This window comes from Arachis hypogaea, chromosome 14 (assembly GCF_003086295.3).
Source record: "Arachis hypogaea cultivar Tifrunner chromosome 14, arahy.Tifrunner.gnm2.J5K5, whole genome shotgun sequence".
NCBI lineage: Eukaryota > Viridiplantae > Streptophyta > Magnoliopsida > Fabales > Fabaceae > Arachis > Arachis hypogaea.
Window position 1 is genome coordinate 99384417 of NC_092049.1, and position 21281 is coordinate 99405697.

Consider the following 21281-nt stretch of genomic DNA (forward strand, 5'->3'; position numbering starts at 1 on the left):
TTCAAATCGTTATCTTATCTTTTGTTTAACTTTCTTTAAATTTCAAATATATTATCTTATCTTATTGTAATTTCAAATTTCAAAATAAAATCTTTTTAAATTTCAAAATCTTTTTCAAATCTTTATCATATCTTTTTACCCTAAATCTTCAAAACTTTAAATTTCAAATTCTTATCTTTTTAAATCTTTATCTTAATCTTTTAAAGTTTGATTTCAAAATTTTAAATCTTATATTTCTTAATCTTTTTAAATCTTTATTTTATCTTTCTTTTTAAATTTTAAAACTTACTTATCTTCTCTTCTTTTTAAATTTAAAACTTTTACTTTTTAATTCTCTACTTTTGTTTAAAATTGAATTTCAAAATCAATTCTTTTATTTTCAATTTTTGTTTGTTAGTTGGTTACTTGTTTTACCTTATTCTCTTTCTATTTCCTTTCTCTTTCTTCTTTTTTCAAAATCTCCTAACTTCTTTCTCTTTCTTCTTTTTCGAAATTTTATCTCTCTTTCCCTCTCAACTTTCGAAAATATCTCCTCTTTTCTCTCTATTGATTTTCAAAAACTATCCTTATTAAAGGAAATCTTCTTTTCTTTTTCTCTTAACCTATCTCTCTAACAAAAGACCTCTATACTCTGACGTAGAGAATCCTTTCTTCTTTTCTTCTTGCACTCTTTCTTCTTGTTTATGAGTAGAAACAGGGATAAAGAACCTCTCTTTGATCCTGATCCTAAACCTGAGAGTACTATAAGGAGGCATTTACAACAAGTTAGAGCAGAACACTCCGGAGGAAACCTCACAGAGCTTTTCGAACAAGAAGCTGAGAATATAGACATGGCAGCCAACCCTAATGACAAAGGAGACACAAGGAAGGTCCTAGGTGACTTTATTGTACCTATTTCTGATTTCTATGGGCGCAGTATCTTTATACCTGCCATTAGTGCAAATAACTTTGAGCTGAAGCCTCAACTGGTCACTCTAGTTAAACAGAACTGCCAGTTTCGTGGTCTTCCACAGGAAGATCCCAACAGATTCATCTCTGATTTCTTGTAGATCTGTGATATTGTCAAGACTAATGGAGTAGATCCAGAGATTTACAAGCTTATACTTTTCCCTTTTGCTGTAAAGGACAGAGCTAGGTTATGGCTGGATTCTCAGCCTAAGGAAAGCCTAGACTCTTGGAAAAAGGTGGTCAATGCATTCTTGACCAAGTTCTTTCCACTTCAGAAGCTGAGTAAGCTTAGGGTGGAAGTTCAGACCTTCAGACAAAAAGAGGGTGAATCCCTGTATGAGGCTTGGGAGAGGTACAGACAACTGATCAGAAGGTGCTCTCCTAACATGATTTTAGACTGGACCATGTTAGATATCTTCTATTATGGTTTTTCTGAGATGTCCAAGAGGGCATTGGACCACTCTGCTAGTGGTTCACTCCACTTGAAGAAAATGCCTAAAGAAGTATAGGAACTCATTGATATGGTTGCCAACAACTAATTCATGTACACTTCTGAGAGGAACCTTGTGAATAATAGGGTAGCTCAGAAGAGAGGAGTCTTGGAGGTTGACACTCTGAATGCCATATTGGCTCAGAATAAGATCCTGACCCAAGAGGTCAACATGACCTCTAAGCATCTGACTGGATCGCAAGCTGCAGCTGACAATACTCAAGAAGCTTCCTATGAAGGAGATACATATGATCTAGATCAACCCATGGTGGAAGAGGTTCACTATATGGGAAATTCCTCAGGGAATCCCAACAAGGAGCCTTATGGAAATACCTACAACTCATCATGGAGGAATCATCCCAACTTTTCATGGAGGGATCAACAGAAGCCTCAGCAAGGCTTCAATAACAACAAAGTTGGAAGAAACCAAAATAGGTTCAGTAATAAACCATTCCCACCTTATCAGCAACAGATGGAGACTTCTAAGCAGAGCCTCTCTGACTTAGCCACTATAGTCTCCAATCTCTCTAAGACCACTCATAGTTTCATTACTGAAACAAGATCCTCCATTAGGAATCTAGAGGTACAGATTGGTCAGCTGAGTAAAAGGATCCCTGAGATATGATGCGTGAGCATCTTTCCTATCTTTTCTTATTGAATTTGCATTTGAATTGCTAAGTTTAATCAAGATTTAATCTATTTTAGCCATTATGAATGCTACTTTGAGTTGTGTGTAATTTTGTTTATTTCAGATAGCGTTTTGGAAGAATTTAGCAGAGTTGGAGCCATGGATAATGGAGAGAATGCATGCTGGTTGGTTGAAGCCAAACTTGAGAACACCCAAGTTTGGCGCCAACCAAGAAAGCTGAGGAATGCAGGCTACCACCTCCACGCCAAACTTGAGATTACTCAAGTTTGGCACCAACTCAAAGGCTCCAAAGGGAAGCTTCATGCACCATCCCACGCCAAACTTGGATTCTTCCAAGTTTGGCGCCACAGGCAAAGAAGAAAAGGGGGACTCTCTGCCCACTCCACGCCAAACTTGGATTGGTGCCAACACATGATGCAATACAGGTGGTCCCCGTTTATCCAAACGCTGCACGAATCAATTAGAAATTTTGATTTAAACTTTTATTATTTTTATAATTGGAAAAAGATATTATTTAGTTTTAAGAAATATATTTTTTACATTAATTAAGATTAGATATAAAAGGGAAAATAATCATCCTTTCGGGCTCTTCTCTTCTCTTCTTCCTTATTCCGCAATTTACAGTTTTACAGAATCCTAGTTTTCTCTCTGAACCAAGAGCAACTAAACCTCCATTGTTAAGGTTAAAAGCTCTGTCTATTGTATGGATTGATACTGTTATTTTTCTATTTCAAGAATTGTTTTTGTTCTTTATCTTATGAATTTGGGTGGAACGGAAGTATGACTCTTGTTCTAATTGTGTTCTTGTATAACGTGGAAAAGTTCTTTACTTGAACAACAGCTTGAAAACAATTTCTCCTAAAGTGCTAATTATCTAGACTTAACATGATACGTGACATATAATCCTCTTATATTTGGGTAATTAGTGTTTTTGTGGCATATAACTAGAATTGAACTTCACCCTCTAATTGGAATTAAGTGACCAAGGAATTGGCGGTTGATGAAGGTTAGAGGAGACTAAAAAGGTCTAAGGAATTAGGGTTTAGTCACATATAGTTTGCCATGAATGGAATCTTACATGATTAAAATAGTTGGTAAGAAAAGTCAATCAGGAAGATAGATATCTCTGAAGCCTTAACTGTTTCTCCATATACATTTCACAACTTGTTTACTGTCTGCTTTTCTGATTCTCTGATTTACTGTTTAATGCAAATTGAGACCTAAACACTACTTTTTGTTTAATTTGTCTAACTAAGAAAATCACTTGACCATTGTTGCTTGATCCATCAATCCTCGTGGGATCGACCCTCACTCACCTGAGGTATTACTTGGAACGACCCGGTGCACTTGCCGATTAGTTTGTGGTTATAAATTTCGCACCATGTTTTTGGCGCTGTTATCGGGGATTGACTGTGATTGACAACTATTCATTGTTTGATTGTTTAGATTAGGCATTTTAGTTTTAATTCTTTTAAATATTTGCTTTATTATTTTCAAAAATTAGTACTAGTATTTTTCCTTAATTTCTGAAATTATGTTTGGTGTTACCTACTTGATTTTATTTAAATTTTCTTGTTTAATTTGTCTATTAATTTTCTAATTTTTCAGTCTAAATTCATAAAGTCATTTTCGAATTTTTTCTGCTTTAATTAGTAAGTGTTTTCTTTTATTTCTTTATACAGGTTACCTCACTGGGAATTCTCTACACTTTGACGTAGAGAGTCTCATCTTTTCTTGTCTTCTGTCTATTTATGAGTAGGAACAGGGACAAAGAACCTCTGTTAGACTTTGATCCTGAACCTGAAAGGACTTTGAGGCGGCGTTTGCAATACGCAAGACTTTAGAAGGCTGTAGAGTCCACTATGGATCATAATCATGCTGCTAATGCCAATGTGGCAAATCTAATTGAGAATGAGCAACCTAGAAGAGTGCTTGGCTCATACACTGCTCCCAATACAGATCTTTATGGAAAAAGCATTGTGGTGCCTCCTATAGCTGCAAACAACTTTGAACTGAAGCCACAGCTAGTTACTTTTGTGCACAAAATTGTCAGTATCATGGACTTCCGCAGGAAGACCCGAATCAATTTATTTCTGATTTTTTTCAGATTTGTGATACTGTGAAGACCAATTGAGGGAATCCTGAGGTATACAAACTCATGCTCTTCCTATTTTCTATGAGGGATAGAGCATGGTTGTGGTTAGATTCTCAACCCAAGGAGAGTCTGGATACTTGGGATAAGGTTGCACTGAATTTCTGACTAAATTTTTCCCACCTCAAAAGCTGACTAAGTTAAGGGTGGAAGTTCAGACCTACAGAAAGAAAGATGGTGAGACTCTTTATGAAGCTTGGGAGAGATTCAAGCTACTGACTAGGCAATGCCCTCTTGACATGTTCTCTAGACGGACTCAGCTGGATATCTTTTATGAGGGCTTATGTGAAATGTCCAAGATGCGCTTAGATAATTCTGCAGATGGTTCTTTGCACATGAATAAGACACCAGAGGATACCACTGAACTTATTGAGTTGGTTGCTAACAACCAATATTTATATTCCTCTAACAGGAACCCTGTGGCCTCTATGACCCCTCAGAAGAAATGTGTTTCAGAAGTGGAAGTTGTTGATGCTCTTCTTGCTCAGAACAAACTTTTGTCTCAGCAAATAAATCTAATTACTCAACAGTTGAGTGGAATGTAAGTTTCAGCTGTCAACACCCAGAATACACCTCAAGAGGTCCCTTATGACATGAAAGATAATTTTATGCAAAATGAGAATTATGATTATGCTCAATCTTCTTCTGAACAGGTCAATTACATGGGGAATGCTCCTAGACACCCCAATAATGATCCATACTCAAAGACCTACAATCAGAGGTGAAAAAATCACCCAAATTTTGGGTGGAGAGACCAACCTCAGAGATCTCAGAATTTTAACAATAATTCTCAGGATAGTTTTCAGCAGAATAATCAAAATAATTGCTAATTTCAGTCTCATCAACAACAACCACATCAGCAGGCATGCTCTCAACCCTAGTAGAACACTAACTGGGAGACAATGATAAACAGTTTTATGCAGGAAACCAGAGCTTCCATTAGAATTTTGGAGGTTCAAATAGGCCAATTGAGCAAGTAAATACCTGAGAGGTCTTCAAGTACATTTTCTGGTGATACAGTGGTGAATCGAAGAGAAGATTGCAAGGCTATTTAATTGAGAAGTGGTAAAGTAGCTGGTTTTGAGACCAAGGTCAATGAGGAGCTAGTTGAAAAAGAAGTTCTAGAGGAGAAGAAGGAAGAAGTGGAGCACGCCCCTCCAAAGCGTGCAGACAACCCATTCCCAGATTCTCTTGAAACTTATCCTACATTGCCCAAGGCTCCTGAGTACAAGCCTAAAATGGCATACCCTCAAAGGCTTCAGAAGGCTTCCAAGGACAAACAATTTTCTAGATTTTTAGAAGTCTTCAAGAAGCTGTAGATCAACATTCCATTTGTAGAGGCTCTTGAGCAAATGCCTCTCTATGCTAAATTCATGAAAGAATTATTGACTAACAAGAGGAATTGGAAAGAGCAAGAGACGGTGGTGTTGACTAAGGAATGCAGTGCTATTATTCAACATAACCTTCCTGAGAAGATGCAAGATCCAGAAAGCTTTATCATTCCTTGTACCATTGGAGATATCACCATTCAGAGAGGTTTATGTGATCTTGGAACTAGCATTAATCTCATGCCACTTTCAGTGATGAAAAAGCTCCAAATTAAGGAGGTAAAACCCACTCGTATTTCTCTTCAACTTGCTGATTTTTCTATTAAATTTCCTGTGGGCGTTGTTGAGGATTTACTTGTGAAAGTAGGACCATTTATTTTTCCTGCTGATTTTGTTATATTGGATATAGAAGAGGATGCAAAGTCTTCTATTATTCTTGGTAGACCCTTTTTAGCTATACGTAGAGCTCTAATTGATGTGCAAAAGGGTGAGTTAACCCTGAGGGTCAATGAAGAACAGGTGGTCCTTAATGTATTTGAAGCTTTCAAACATCCTAATGATCCTAAAGGGTGTATGAGAGTTGATGTTGTTGAACCACTTGTTCAAGAGGTACTGGAAGCTTAGGTACTTGATGATATTCTGGATCCTCTTTCTGCGTATGAATTAGTTGAAGTCGATGATTCACCACACCAGAAAGCAGTGATGAGCACGCCTAAAAAGGAGGAGGAAGTCCCCAAGCTTGAGCTCAAATCCTTGCCTCCTTCTCTGAAATATGTGTTCATGGGTGAACATGAGTCATATCCAGTGATTATTAGCTATTCCTTGAAGCCTGGTGAGGAAGAGGCACTTATTACAGTGCTCAAGAGCCATAAAACAGCTCTTAGGATGGACCATTGGTGATTTAAAGGGGATTAGTCCAACCAAGTGTATGCACAAGATCCTTCTTGAAGATGATGCTAAACCGGTTGTACAACCCCAAAGGAGACTCAATCCAACTATAAAAGTGGTGGTCCAAATAGAGGTAATAAAATTATGGGAAGCCGGCATTATATACCCTATTTCTGACAGCCCTTGGGTGAGTCCTGTGCAGGTAGTTCCCAAGAAAGGAGGGATGACAGTGATTAAGAATGAAAAGAATGAGCTAATTCCTGCAAGGACAGTCACATGATGGAGAATGTGCATAGATTACAGGAGGCTCAACACTGCTACAAGGAAAGATTACTGCCCCTTGCCTTTCATTGATCAGATGCTTGAGAGGTTAGCTGGTCACGCTTTTTATTATTTTCTAGATGGATATTCTGGATATAATCAAATTACAGTGGATCGGACCCTCAAGATCAAGAGAAGACAACATTCACATGCCCTTTTGGAGTTTTTGCTTATAGGAGAATGCCATTTGGACTTTGTAATGCTCCAGCAACTTTTCAGAGGTGTATGCTTTCAATTTTTTCTGATATGGTTGAAAACTTAATTGAGGTATTTATGGATGATTTTTTTGTCTTTGGTAATTCTTTTGAATCATGCCTTAAGCATTTATCTCTGGTATTGAAACGGTGTCAAGAATCAAACCTTGTTTTAAACTGGGAAAAATGCCATTTTATGGTTACAGAAGGTATTGTTCTTGGACACTGGATTTCAAGCAAGGGAACTGAGGTTGATAGAGCTAAGGTAGAGGTAATTGAAAAATTACCACCACCATCTAATATTAAGGCAGTCAGGAGTTTCTTGGGTCATGCAGGTTTTTATAGAAGATTTATAAAGGATTTTTCAAAAATTGCTAAACCATTGAGCAACCTATTAGTTGCTGATGTTCCTTTTGTGTTTGATGCTGAATGCCTACATGCTTTTGAAACTATGAAAGCAAACCTTACCTCTACCCCCATTATAGCTCCCCTTGAATGGGATTTACCATTTGAATTGATGTGTGATGCTAGTGATTTTGCTATAGGAGCTGTTTTAGGACAGAGGTATCGCAAGCTTATACATGTCATTTACTATGCTAGCCGTATGTTAAATGATGCTCAAAAGAATTACACAACTACAGAAAAAGAATTATAAGCTATTGTGTATGTTGTTGATAAGTTTAGGTCCTATTTAATTGGTTCTAAGGTTATTGTTTATACGGATCATGTTGCTTTGAAGTACCTTCTAACCAAACAGGATTCTAAACCAAGATTAATCAGATGGGTATTACTCCTTCAGGAGTTTGATATTGAGATTAAAGACAGGAAAGGGTCAGAAAATCAAGTAGCTGACCACCTTTCCAGTATAGAACCTGAAGCAGGAGTACAGTCGCCCACAGCTGTGGCTGAGACATTTATGGATGAGCAACTATTCCTCATTCAGCAGGCTCCATGGTTTGCAGACATTGCAAATTACAAAGCCATGAATTTCATTCCAAAGGAGTACAGTAGACAACAAGTGAAGAAGCTACTGACTGATGCAAAGTAATACTTTTGGGAGGAACCATACCTTTTTAGAAGATACTCAGATGGTATCCGGAGGTGTGTCCCAGATGAGGAAACGCAGCAGATTCTTTGGCACTGTCATGACTCTGATTATGGAGGACACTTTGGTGGTGAAAGGACAGCTACAAATGTTCTTCAGAGCGGTTTTTACTGGTCGACTCTCTTCAAGGATTCAAGAGCATTTGTGAAGCACTGTGACAGGTGTGCAAGAGCTAAGAATCTCCCTTCCAACCATGAGATGCCTGATAAACTCCGATTTTGTGGTTTATCTTGTGCTTATTTTGGGGGATTTTATCAACAATTCTCACACTTATTCGCAAGAAATGCATAGTTTTGTGTTCACTTCCCAATATTGCTCTATGATGGAAAACATGCTTATTTTGCCTTAAAATTGTCATATTTTAATCCTATTCTATTGCCATTCGATGCCGTGATGTATTTGTTGAGTAATTTCAGGAGTTATAGGATAGAAATGACTTAGAAGAGAGGGAGAAAGCATGTACAAAAAGGGAGGAACATGAAGAATTGAGATATTGGAAAAAGCAGCATCGGCGCGCCCGCGCACTCCACGCGCACGCGTGGATGAGGTTGGCTGGAAGCGGCGCGCAAGGATGGACACATCCGTGCGGATCAGAAGATTCCTATCGGCGCGCATGCATGCATGGCGCGCACGCGTGGGAAGCTGCACGTGACCTCATTAAAGGAAATCGTGCTTGGCGATTTCTGAGGCTCATGAGGCCCAATTCCAAGCTGTTTCTGCATGGAAAAGACCCAAGGATGCTAGGGGAAAGGGGAGATCAATCATTTTACAGTAGGAAATAATTTTTAGCTAGTTTTTGGTTCTTGGGTGATTCTAGAGAGAGAAACCCTTGTTCCTCTCTAAATCTAGTTTTAATTTGATCTTCCCTTGTTGATTTATGAATTGGATCTTGTTAATTGCTAGTTTTAATTGTTCAATTTGAATTCCTTGCTACAATTTTGCTTATATCTTGTGATAGTTTATGAATCCTTGTTACTTGTCATTTTATACCCATTTCATGAATGTTGTGATTCTTGACTTGTTGATGTTACATTGATGATTTCTATGTTTAGTCTTGTTGTTTTGATGATTGTATGTTGATAATTGTTAGTGGGTATTTTTAGAATCCAATTTAATTGCTATTTTGAGCATGTCTTTTGTTAATGCTTACCATGTGTTCGATGAATTGTTTACTTTGATTATGGAGTAGTCTTCTTTACTCTTGGCCTAGGTCAAGGGAATTGGGTAAACTTGAGTCATTGGATCTAATGGATTTGATGATTTGGGAGCCCTTGGTGGTCAATTTGATACTCATTGACGCCAACCCACTACTAGTCTAATTAGTAGGTAGGTTGGGACTTATGGGTTGATGTGATCAAAGCCATTTGACGTACTTCAAGTCTAGGAATAGATATCACGTACTTAAGACTTTGAGGGTAGACTTAATGAGCTTGGTTCCTTATAATTGTCAAGATATGGTTGTTAGACAAGGATGGTGATCCCAATTTCCATGCCTAGCCAAGAGTTGCTTTTATTATTCATATTTGAAAACCAACTTTCTCAATTATTTGCTTTAGTTATAGTTACTTGTTTGGTTTATAATAGAATTAAGTGGAATGTTACTTATTCATTGGAATTGCTCATGTTTTGCTTAGTTAATTGAATTAGTTTGTTGCAATTCAAGATTGCTTGCTTGTTAAAATTCCGATTTATTTTCATGCTCATAACTCCCAACCCCGGATTTCTAACTAATGTTGAGGCATATGTTTGCCCATTCCTTGTGAGACGACCCGAGGTTTGAATACTTCGGTTATTTCTATTGGGGTTGAACTTGTGACAACCAAATCCCTCTTCTAAATTTGACACCCGAGGATTGTTGTTGGTAGAGCTATACTTGCAACGCAATTTTATTGAAGAAAATCTTTACCAATACACCCTTGGGGACATCGGGTCAAAATTTTTGGCGCCGTTGCCGGGGAATGGTTGCAATATGTGCCTTGATATTGGTTATGTGAATATGTGAATATTGTAGATATTTTACTTCTTTCAATACTTAGCTATAGTTTAGATTTCTTTTGCATTTGTGCTATGACTTTCAAGTTTGATGACTCGGTCTCAACCGAATTCTAGCTTAGCCAATTTTGATCCCGAGATTGAAAGAACTTTGTTACACACTCGGCAAGCTAGACGGTGGTTGGACTATACGCCTAGTACTTCGGCCTCTCTTGAGGAAAATACCGAATCATTAGACGTCACCGAGAGTGACTTGGAGTCCGCTACTTCCTATTCTTCTGTTGACACTACTAATACATCTTTGCATCCTACAGGTGAGCCACACATGGCGGAGCCATGCCGGATCACTTTGCATGAGCAAGGAGCTCCGGATATCATACTTCAACCGTTGCAAGCAAGGTATCCTAACCTTGATCCGAACTTTGAGTTGAAGAGTAGCTTGATAAATCTACTTCCTAAGTATCATGGATTGCCGGGTCAAGACCCCATCCGACATTTGAAAGATTTTCAAGTTGCTTGTTCTACGGCTCGAAGGCATGGAGCCGATGAGGTAGCTATCATGGTTTTTGCCTTCCCTTTCTCTCTTGAAGTGCAAGCAAAGACATAGTTCTATTCGCTACTGGATGAGATTGTGACTAATTGGGATTTCTTGATAAGAGAGTTTCTTGATAAGTTCTTCCCACCGGAGAAGACCGACTACATCCGAAAAGAGATTTCGGGTATAATGCAAAGAGACCAAGAGAGTTTGTACGAATATTGGTCTCGGTTCAAGAGGCTATTGGAGTCATGTCCACACCACGGAATGACCACTCACTTGTTCATTAGCTACTTTACCGGAGGTCTTTGTGCGGAAGATAGAAGATTGCTCACCGCTTCTAGTGGCGGTTCCCTTTCGAAAAACAAGATGGAGGGGGAAGCATGGAATTTGATAAAGGATGTTGCCGAAGCTACACAACACACAAGGGTGAGAAGTAATCCTCTCAAGGGTGTGGTAGAACCATCCCCTTCAGAATCAAGTCTAACCAAAGCACTTGGGGATATGACCACCATCCTTACACAAATCCAAAGGGATCAAAAGGAATACTACTCCATCCAAGCCATCCAAGCCCCACCTCTGGTTGCTCAACTTGAAGGCCCTCCTAGGATTTGTGGTTTGTGCTCTAGCACCACATATTACACCGACCAATGCCATCAAATTCAAGAGGAACATTCTCTTGTGGTAGCCAATGTGAATTACAACAACCGTCCACCCTACCCTCCTCAAGGTCAAAATAATTACCATCAAGGTGGTAATCAACATCAAGGGTGGAGAGATAATGCACAAGGAAGCAATCAAAACCAAAGGTGGAATAACTCTTCTTCTCATCACAATAACAACCAATCTTCATCCCAATATCACCATAACAACACTAACTACCAAGCCAACTAAGGCCACTCCAACCAAAACCAAAACAACTACACCAAATACCAAGCACCACACCATAGAGAACAAAACCAAAACCAAACCCCTCCATCTTCGAACAATCAAGTTGATGAGCTTAGAGCCGCCATAGAAAAACGAGATGAGAGCAACAAGGCTCAATTCGAGGCCTTGAATACTCAATTGGTCAACCTCACCAACATGCTTTCAAAGATGAACATGTCAAGCCAACCACCAACCCCCAATAACAACACCAACCAACCCTCATGTTCCTCTAACCTTCTATCCCATCCCTAACCAAACCCAAGAGGCGGTCTCAACGCCATCACTCTACGGTCGGGGACTACATTAGAGGAGATACCTCCAAGGGTCATGGGAGAAATTCATGAGGAAGAGGTAGTTGTTGAAGCTCCATATGAAGAAGAGGTGGTAGACAAAAGGCATGAGGAAGAAGGAGTAAATCTCAAGGAACCCAAGAGGAAAGCTATAGTGGATGAGTCCATTCCTATTCCATTCCCTTCCATGGTGAAGAAGGCAAAGAAAACACCGGAGTTTGATTTGAACATGCTTCAAGTGTTCAAAAAGGTTGAGGTAACCATACCACTCCTTGATGCTATTCAACAAATTCCAAAGTATGCAAAATTTTTGAAAGACATGTGTACACACAAGGATAGGATAGGAGAATTGGAGACATTATCCTTGGGTAGTTCAATTTCTTCCTTGATGGAACCTATTCCAAGAAAATGTGGTGACCCTGGACCGTGCTTAGTGTCTTGTTGTATTGGTGGACACACTTTTCATGATTGTACATGTGACTTGGGAGCTTGTGTAAGCATCATGCCACTTTCTATCTATCTGCGGTTGAATTTAGCTCCATTGAAGAAGTCGGCGGTGAGGTTTGCCTTAGCTGATAAAAGTGTGATCACAGTGATGGGGATAGCGGAAGATGTACTCGTGGCAATTAAGGACTTGGTTTTTCCGGTTGACTTTTACATCCTTGAAATGCCTCCAGCAGAAAATAGAAGCTCATCCTCCGTTCTACTTGGTAGACCCTTCCTTAAAACCTCCAAATTCAAGTTAGATGCCTTCACCGGTATATATTCCTTTGGTGTTGGAGACAAGATTATCAAGTTCAATCTAGAGGAAGCCATGAAACATCCTCCCGAAGAACATTCCGTGCTCCGATGTGATGTGATTGATGAAGTGGTAGCGAAAGTGCAAGAAGAAGACCATGACAAGTTGTGCTACCCCATTGTTGAGGAGACGGATGACTAAAAAGATGAACATGAGGAAGTTGTCAAGAATGAGTCCCATGAGCTTGATGAAAAGGAACCTCATCTTGAGACAAAAAGTGAACTGAAGCCCCTTCCATCTCATTTGAAGTATGCTTTATTAGAGGATAACCAAAGGTTTCCGGTCATTATTGCTAGTGAGCTCTCAAGTGAAGAAGAGGGAAAGCTCCTAGATGTTCTAAGAAAGTACAAGAAAGCAATAGGATAGAGCCTAACGGATATTGTGGGAATTGACCCCCGCAAGTGCATGCATAGGATATTTCTCCAAGATGGAGCTAAGCCGGTTAGGCAACCACAAAGGAGGCTCAACCCAACCATCCTCGATGTAATGAAGAAATAGGTCACCTGATTACTGGATACGGATATCATATACCCAATCTCTGACAGTGAGTGGGTGAGCCCGGTTTAGGTTGTCTCCAAGAAGTCGGGCATCACAACGGTCAAGAAGGATGACAGTGAATTGGTCACTAAAAGAGTACAAAATGCATGGCGAGTATGTATTAACTACAGAAGATTGAACGCCGCTATACGGAAGGACCATTACCCCTTACCCTTCATCGATCAGATGCTAGACCGCTTGGCAGGTAAATCTCATTACTGCTTTCTTGGTGGATTTACTGGCTACTTCTAGATACATATTGCTCCTGAAGATCAGGAGAAGACCATGTTTACTTGTTTGTTTGGAACCTTTGCCTATAAAAGGATGCCATTTGAACTATGTAACTCACCCGCTACTTTTCATCGGTGCATGACGAGTGTCTTCTCCGATCTAATGGAGAATTGTCTGGAAGTCTTTATGGACGACTTCAGCGTTTATGGTACTTTATTTGATTATTGTTTAGAGAGCTTGGCCAAGGTCCTAGCTAGATGTGTTGACACTAACCTTGTCTTAAATTTTGAAAAATGTCACTTTATGGTACAACAAGGTATAGTGTTAGGACATGTAGTATCTCATGAAGGCATTTCTGTAGACCCGGCCAAGGTCGATGTTATCACCACTTTGCCTCATCCCTCATCCGTGAGGGAGGTCCGCTCGTTTTTGGGACATGCATGATTTTATAGGCGCTTTATCAAGGACTTCAGCAAGATTGCTTTGCCATTATCGCGCCTACTCCAAAAAGATGTGGATTTTGAGTTTGATAGTGAATGTGTAAAAGCTTTTGAAGAGCTAAGGAGAGTTTTTACCACGGCACCAATTGTGCGAGGCCCCAACTGGACGTTGCCATTTGAGATAATGTGCAATGCATCAAACCATGCTGTAGGTGCCGCACTTGCACAGCGCGATGGTAAACTCCCTTATGTCATTGCTTACTCTTCTAAGACACAAGATGCAGCACAATCCAACTATACCACTACTGAAAAAGAACTCCTAGCTATTGTTCATGCTTTGGATAAATTCAGATCTAATTTGTTAGGTTCAAAGATAGTGGTATACACGGATCATGCAGCTTTAAAGTACTTATTGACAAAGAAAGAGTCAAAGCCTAGACTCATACGTTGGATCTTACTTTTGCAAGAATTCGACATTGAGATTAGGGACCGGAGTGGATCTCAAAACCTGGTTGCGGATCATTTAAGCCGCATTGAGAATTTAAAAATTGATCCATTTCCGATCAATGACTCATTCCCATTGGATAGTTTGCATGCTGTGTCGGATAGCTTTCCTTGGTTTGCCCCAATGGCAAACTACTTGGTTGCGAAAATCTTCCCTCCCAACTTTTCGAAAAACCAAAGGGACAAGTTGAGGAGTGTTTCCAAATACTATATTTGGGATGACCCTCACTTATGGAAGAAGGGCGTGGACCAAGTAATTCGAAGATGTGTCCCGGAGTCTGAATTCTAACCAATTCTTGAAGCTTGTCATTCGTCCGAATGTGGTGGCCACTTTGGCCCACAAAGGACCACTAAAAAAGTGTTGGATTGTGGATTCTGGTGGCCAACCTTATTCAAGGATGCTAACCGGTTATGTGTGTCTTGCCATCAGTGTCAGAAGTCAGGAAACGCATCCCAAAAGGATGAAATGCCTCAACAACCTATGTTGTTCTGTGAAATATTTGATGTATGGGCATTGACTTTATGGGACTGTTTCCCAACTCTAGTGGGTATCTGTATATTCTGTTAGCGGTTGACTACGTGTCAAAGTGGGTAGAGGCCATACCTACCCGCCTTGACGACGCCAATGCCGTTGTGTCTTTCATTAGGAATCACATTGTATGCCGTTATGGGTCGCCACGAGCAATCGTGAGCGACCAAGGATCCCACTTTTGTAACAGGAAGGTAGAAGCATTGCTCAAGCGCTATGGAGTGGTGGAAGTGTCCAACCGGGAAATCAAGAGAATCTTGGAAAAAGTGGTCAATCCGCAAAGAAAGGATTGGAGCCTCCGGTTAGAGATGCACTATGGGCGTATAGAATGGCCTACAAGACTCCGATAGGGATGAGTCCTTTCCGGATCGTCTATGGTAAGGCATGCCACCTCCCGGTGGAGATTGAGTATCGAGCCTATTGGGCGGTAAAGCAGTGCAACATGGATTTAGCCAAGGCGGGTGAAGCTAGGAAGTTACAACTAGAGGAGCTTGAGTGTTTGAGGAACGAGTCATATGAGAATGCCCGAATCTACAAGGAAAAGACTAAAGCATTCCATGACCATCACATCCGGAAGAAGGACTTTCAAGAAGGTGATGAGGTCCTCCTCTACAACTCAAGGCTCCGATTTATGCCTGGCAAGCTCCGCTCTAGATGGGAAGGACCTTTCAAGGTGAAGGAGATGAAGCCCTACGGAGTGGTGGAATTGTTTGATCACAAGAGTGAAGCAACTTTCAAAGTGAATAGACATAGAGTGAAGAAGTGTCATGGGTGCAAGCCCCCAAAAGAGCTAGAGGTGTACATATTAGAGGATGCACCAAGAAGAGAGGAAGCTTAACAAAAGGACCGTCCAACTTAAGGACATTAAAGAAAAGTGCTTGGTGGGAGGCACCCCACCGTGGTAAGATCTTCCTTGTTTATACCATCTTGTTTGCATTCTTTAGTTTCTTGTGAATTTTGAGATCTTTTGATGATTGATTGAATGCATAGAAATGCTAGCTTTGTTGATTTTGTTGGATAGGTAGAATGTTCATATAGATAGGATGTGAAAAAGACAAAGAAAACAAAATTTTTTCTTTGAAGCAGGGCACCGACGTGCCAGCGCACAGTGCGCGCGCACGCCGGTGGCAAAATTCCATTCTTGGGCCAAATACCCGAGAGTCATGCCCACTTTATGCCCAACTCGCGCCAGGCACCCACGCGTTCGCGTACATGCCGCCTGCGCGTACCCTTGCAATTTAACCATCGACGCGCCAGCGCACGGTGCGCGCGCGCGCCGATGGAGATATGTGGATTCTTTGGTACAAAAACCAGAGAGTTGTGCTACAATTGGGCCAACCTTGTGCCAAAACTGACGCGTCCGCGCATTGTGCGCGTCCGCGCCAGTTGCAAAATACCTCAAGCACGCGTCCGCGCAAGGTGCGCGTCCGCGCGCCTGTCTCACTGATTCACTCTGGTACAAAAACCAGAGACTTGAGCCAAATTTGTGCCACTTCTATGCCTGAGGCACAACTTCCCTCGCGCGCGCGCGCCACTGACGCGCACGCGTCCTCTGCTAGCACCCTCACCGACGCGCCAGCGCACCTTGCGTGCGCGTGCCGGTTGCGCGAGTCAGTTTAATACCTTCGCGCCTTGCCCTATTTTTCTTTATCTCAACCCCTTTTCTTTCTTAGTTTCTTTTCCTTCTTCCTCCATCATTTCCCTCCTCTTCTTCTCCTTCCTCCATAATCCACCACCACTGTCTCCGGCCACTCACCGGCGACAACCACCTTTTTCGGTGGCACTACACTTCTCCTATTTTCTTTCTCATCTTCACAAAAGAAGATTCAACCTTGTTCCTTCTTACTTTTCAAGGTTTCACTTCTTCTACTTCTCTTCTTTATTTTCTCTTGCATTATTTCTTCTAGTTAGATGCTTCTTATTGCTTTACTTAGTCTCTCTTTCACTTGCATGATGATGTTTCTTACTTCTTGTTTGCTTACTTTTCCTTTTTCCTTATTTCTCCATGGATGTTGAATTTGAGCTTAATTTGCATTAATAGATCTTTTGTCATTCTTTTTCTTATCTTTGCCATTGTGTGATGTTTATGTGATGATTGATGTTCAATTTTCGGCTTTGAATTGGTTTAGTATCTCATAATTGCTCATTGCTTGATTATTGCACGCCAAGTGTTCGAGGAAAATGCACACATACCATTTTGGTTAATTTTAGTCGAAGATTTTCAAATTGGTGCTCCCTCCTCATTCACTTGCTTTCTCTTAAATGCATTGAGTCTAATTTGTGTGCCTCAAGTTCATACTTGCCAATTAGATATTGATTGAACATGACTTGCTCTTTATTATGGATGCTTGAGATCACTCTTCTCATGCCATTGCATGCTTTACTTCCTCTTGCATCCCATGCCAAGTGTTATGACCTTTGCTTTTACATTCACCATGGGCACTACAAGTCACTTGCATGTTTCTATCAAATTGATTATTGGGTTTAATGTTTTCCTTTCTTCTCTTCCTTTTTAGGATGGCCACCAAGAAAGGCAAGGAGATAGCTTCGAGGAAACCGGTGGCAAAAAGGGCACCCCAAAGGTCAAACTCTAAGGCGCGCTCTTCATTAGGAGCCAAACCCCTATCTAAGAAAGGGAAGACACCCGCTCCTATTGATGTGAATGAAAAGGGCAAACCAGCGAAAGATTCTTCAAGGTTCCCCAACCGCTTTTGTGAACTTATGTTCCCCTCCATAGCCGTAAGGAACTATCATCCTGAGCATCTACTCTTTCCGCTGGACAAGGTTGCTCCTTATATTTTACCCCGCATTGAACAGTGAGGATGGGAGTTTCTCTTGAGGAAACCAAGGGAAATCAACCTCTCTTGGGTGGAAGAATTCTACACTAACTACCATCTTCCCTCTCTTCAATCGGTATACATGCGCCGGAAGCAAGTCTCAGTTTCAGAAGATGCTATTCAGCAAGTGCTTAATGTCCTACCAGTACCAAGTGACATGGATGGCTACCAAGACGTCTTACGTCAGCGAGAGAAGTTTGGATTCAATTGGGACTCGATCCTCCGAGTCATTGCTGAACCAGAGGCATTTTGGATCCATGGTCGACTGCGGATGAGCCCCAAGAGCATTGACGCTCGCTTTCTCACTGTGGAAGCTAGAGCTTGGGCCCAGATCCTATCTCATTATGTGCTACCTAGCACCCACAAGTCATCCCTCACGGCAGACCTCGCCTTGCTTGTTTGGTGTGTTCTCACGGAGAAGCCGGTGAACATCCCGCTTCTTGTCAAGCAAGCGATGGGTCAAGTTCACGACCGGGGTAATTTGCCATTTCCACCATTGGTATCTGACTTAGTTGTTGCTGTGGATGTTTCTTGGGAATCCAAGGATAAAAAGATTGTAGTTCCAGCTAAGGGCGATGTAGTCCCAGGTGGAAAATACCTACACCTTCCCATGAACAAACCAAGCCTCGACATGGCCCCGCCAGTTCTTTTTCCTTTTAGCTCATCATCACCACCACTGAGATCCACACATTAAAGGATAGAAGATCTTCACCGGAAGCTTGATAGATATGAGCGGCGCAACCACCACCGATACACTTACATCAAGAAGCTTCTGGGTTATGTTACCCCTAGCATGGAGGAACCCGAAATATTCACATCCACCTCAAACCCAAGTGATGGGAGCTCTGATGAAGGGGATGGTGAAGGTTTCGGTCCCGACCGTCCCTTGCGTATTATTCATAGCACGGAGGACCGTGCTAATTTCTAAAGTGTGGGGAGGTCGTTCGACCGATCTCCATGGGTAACAATCTCTTCCCTTCAATACCCATGGATTTATCTTTTGCTTAGAAGTTAGTATATTGCATGTGTAGTTAGTTTTGCTTGTAAATACCCTTTGCATGATAGTTAGTTTCTATAGAGTTACTTGGTCAAAACAATAACTTCCTTTTCAAGAAACTGTGTTTTGGGTGACCTACCAAAATTCTAAAAAATTTTTTCAGTGAACTTGCTTTAAGAATGTATTTGGAACATAGTGATTGAGCTAAGAACATAAGCATGAAAGTTTTGAGCCTATTGCATGGTTACATCTTCTAACCATTATTTCCATTCTTGTGTGCATATCTCTCTCTATGATTGCGATCCTTGCTTTATCTAATTCTATATGTCCATTTCTTTGTGTATGAATGCATTTACATGATTGAGGCCATCATTTCAATAGTCACTTTTCCCAAATGGCCTTAACCCTTTCATCTACCATTGCTAACCCATTTTGAGCCTATGATGAACCATCTTTGTTCTTGAAAAGAGCACATCAACAGCCCTAAGTGAAAAACTATGAATGTCCCTAAATTTGAATCCTTGATTAGCTTAGGTAAGTTAGGATGTGTATCATTCAAATAGGAGGGTATACTTGGGAAATTTTGGTAGATATATAGGTGTGTAATTGTAGTGTAATTGAAAATTCTAGAATTTGGGAACATACTCATGTGTTGAATGATTAAACTGTATGCATTGAAACTTTTATTCACAAAGAAACCCCAAGAAAAGGGGATAATAAAAAAAAGAGAAGAGAAAAGAAAAGAGAGAAAGCAATGAAAGGGGACAAAGATGCCCCAAGATAAAGCAACAAAAAAAAAACAATGCATATGGGTATGAATTGAAAAGAATGCATGAGTATGCAAAAAGAGTAAAACTCAAGGGTAGCTGGGTAATGTATTGTAGTTGTATAGGTTGTTCTGTGTGTCTAGTAGATCCTAGGTTGATCAAGGACTCAAATTTTAAGCCCACTTGGCCATATACATCCTTACCTTCACCTTAGCCCCGTTACAACCCATGAATAAGACCTCATGATACTTGTAAGCATGCATTGAGTAATTGTTGATTGTTAGATGAAAGACAAATCTTGGAAAGCATGATTAGGAGAAGATTGAGTGATGAACCCTATACACTTGAGCGAATAGAGCGGATACACTTCCGGTGAGGGTTCGATGCTCAATGCTTGTTCCCGGCTTTCACAAGCGTTTGCTTAGCAAGTCATATGCACTCCTTAGTGATATTCAATTTGGTAGGATTCATGAATTACATACTATTTTCACCCTATATGTTCACACGTATTCTTGGAGGATAGATTCACTCTTGAACAAGTAGGTAGATGATTTTACATTAGTTGCATGCATCCACTTAGGTAGTTTACATTTCATAAACCCTTTCTCATCATGATCTTTGGTCTTTTTATTTTAAGCATGAGGACATGCTTGGTTTAAGTGTGGGGAGATTTGATAAACCCCAATTTTGTGGTTTATCTTGTGCTTATTTTGAGAGATTTTATCAACAATTCTCACACTTATTCGCAAGAAATGCATGGTTTTGTGTTCACTTCCCAATATTGCTCCATGATGGAAAACATGCTTATTTTGCCTTAAAATTGCCATATTTTAATCCTCTTCTATTTCCATTCGATGCCGTGATGTATTTGTTGAGTAATTTTAGGAGTTATAGGGTAGGAATGACTTAAAAGAGAGGGAGAAAGCATGTACAAAAAGGGAGGAACATGAAGAATTGAGATCTTGGAAAAAGCAGCATCGGCGCGCCCGCGCACTCCACGCGCACGCGTGAATGAGGTTGGCTGGAAGCGGCACGCAAGGATGGGCGCATCCGCAAAGATCAGAAGATTCCTATCGACGCACACGCACGCTTGGCACGCATGCGTGGATCGCAAAAGCAATCGGCGCGCACGCACGCATGGCACGTACGCGTGGGAAGCTGCACGTGACCTCATTAAAGGAAATCGTGCCTGGTGATTTCTGAGGCTCATGAAGCCCAATTCCAAGCTATTTCTACATGGAAAAGACCCAAGGATGCTAGGGGGAAAGGGGGGATCAATCATTTTACACTAGGAAATAATTTTTAGCTAGTTTTTGGTTCTTGGGTGATTCTAGAGAGAGAAACCCTTGTTCCTCTCTAGATCTAGTTTTAATTTGATCTTCCCTTGTTGATTTATGAATTGGATCTTGTTCATTGCTAGTTTTAATTGTTCAATTTGAATTCTTTGCTACAATTTTGCTTATATCTTGTGATAGTTTATGAATCCTTGTTACTTGTCATTTTATACCCATTTCATGAATGTTGTGATTCTTGACTTGTTGATGTTACATTAATGATTTCTATGTTTAGTCTTGTTGTTTTGATGATTGTATGTTGATAATTGTTAGTGGGTATTTGTAGATTCCAATTTAATTGCTATTTTGAACATGTCTTTTGTTAATGTTTACCATGTGTTCGATGAATTGTTTACTTTGATTATGGAGTAGTCTTCTTTACTCTTGGCCTAGGTCAAGGGAATTGGGTAAACTTGAGTCATTAGGTCTAATGGATTTGATGATTTGGGAGCCCTTGGTGGTCAATTTGATACTCATTGATGCC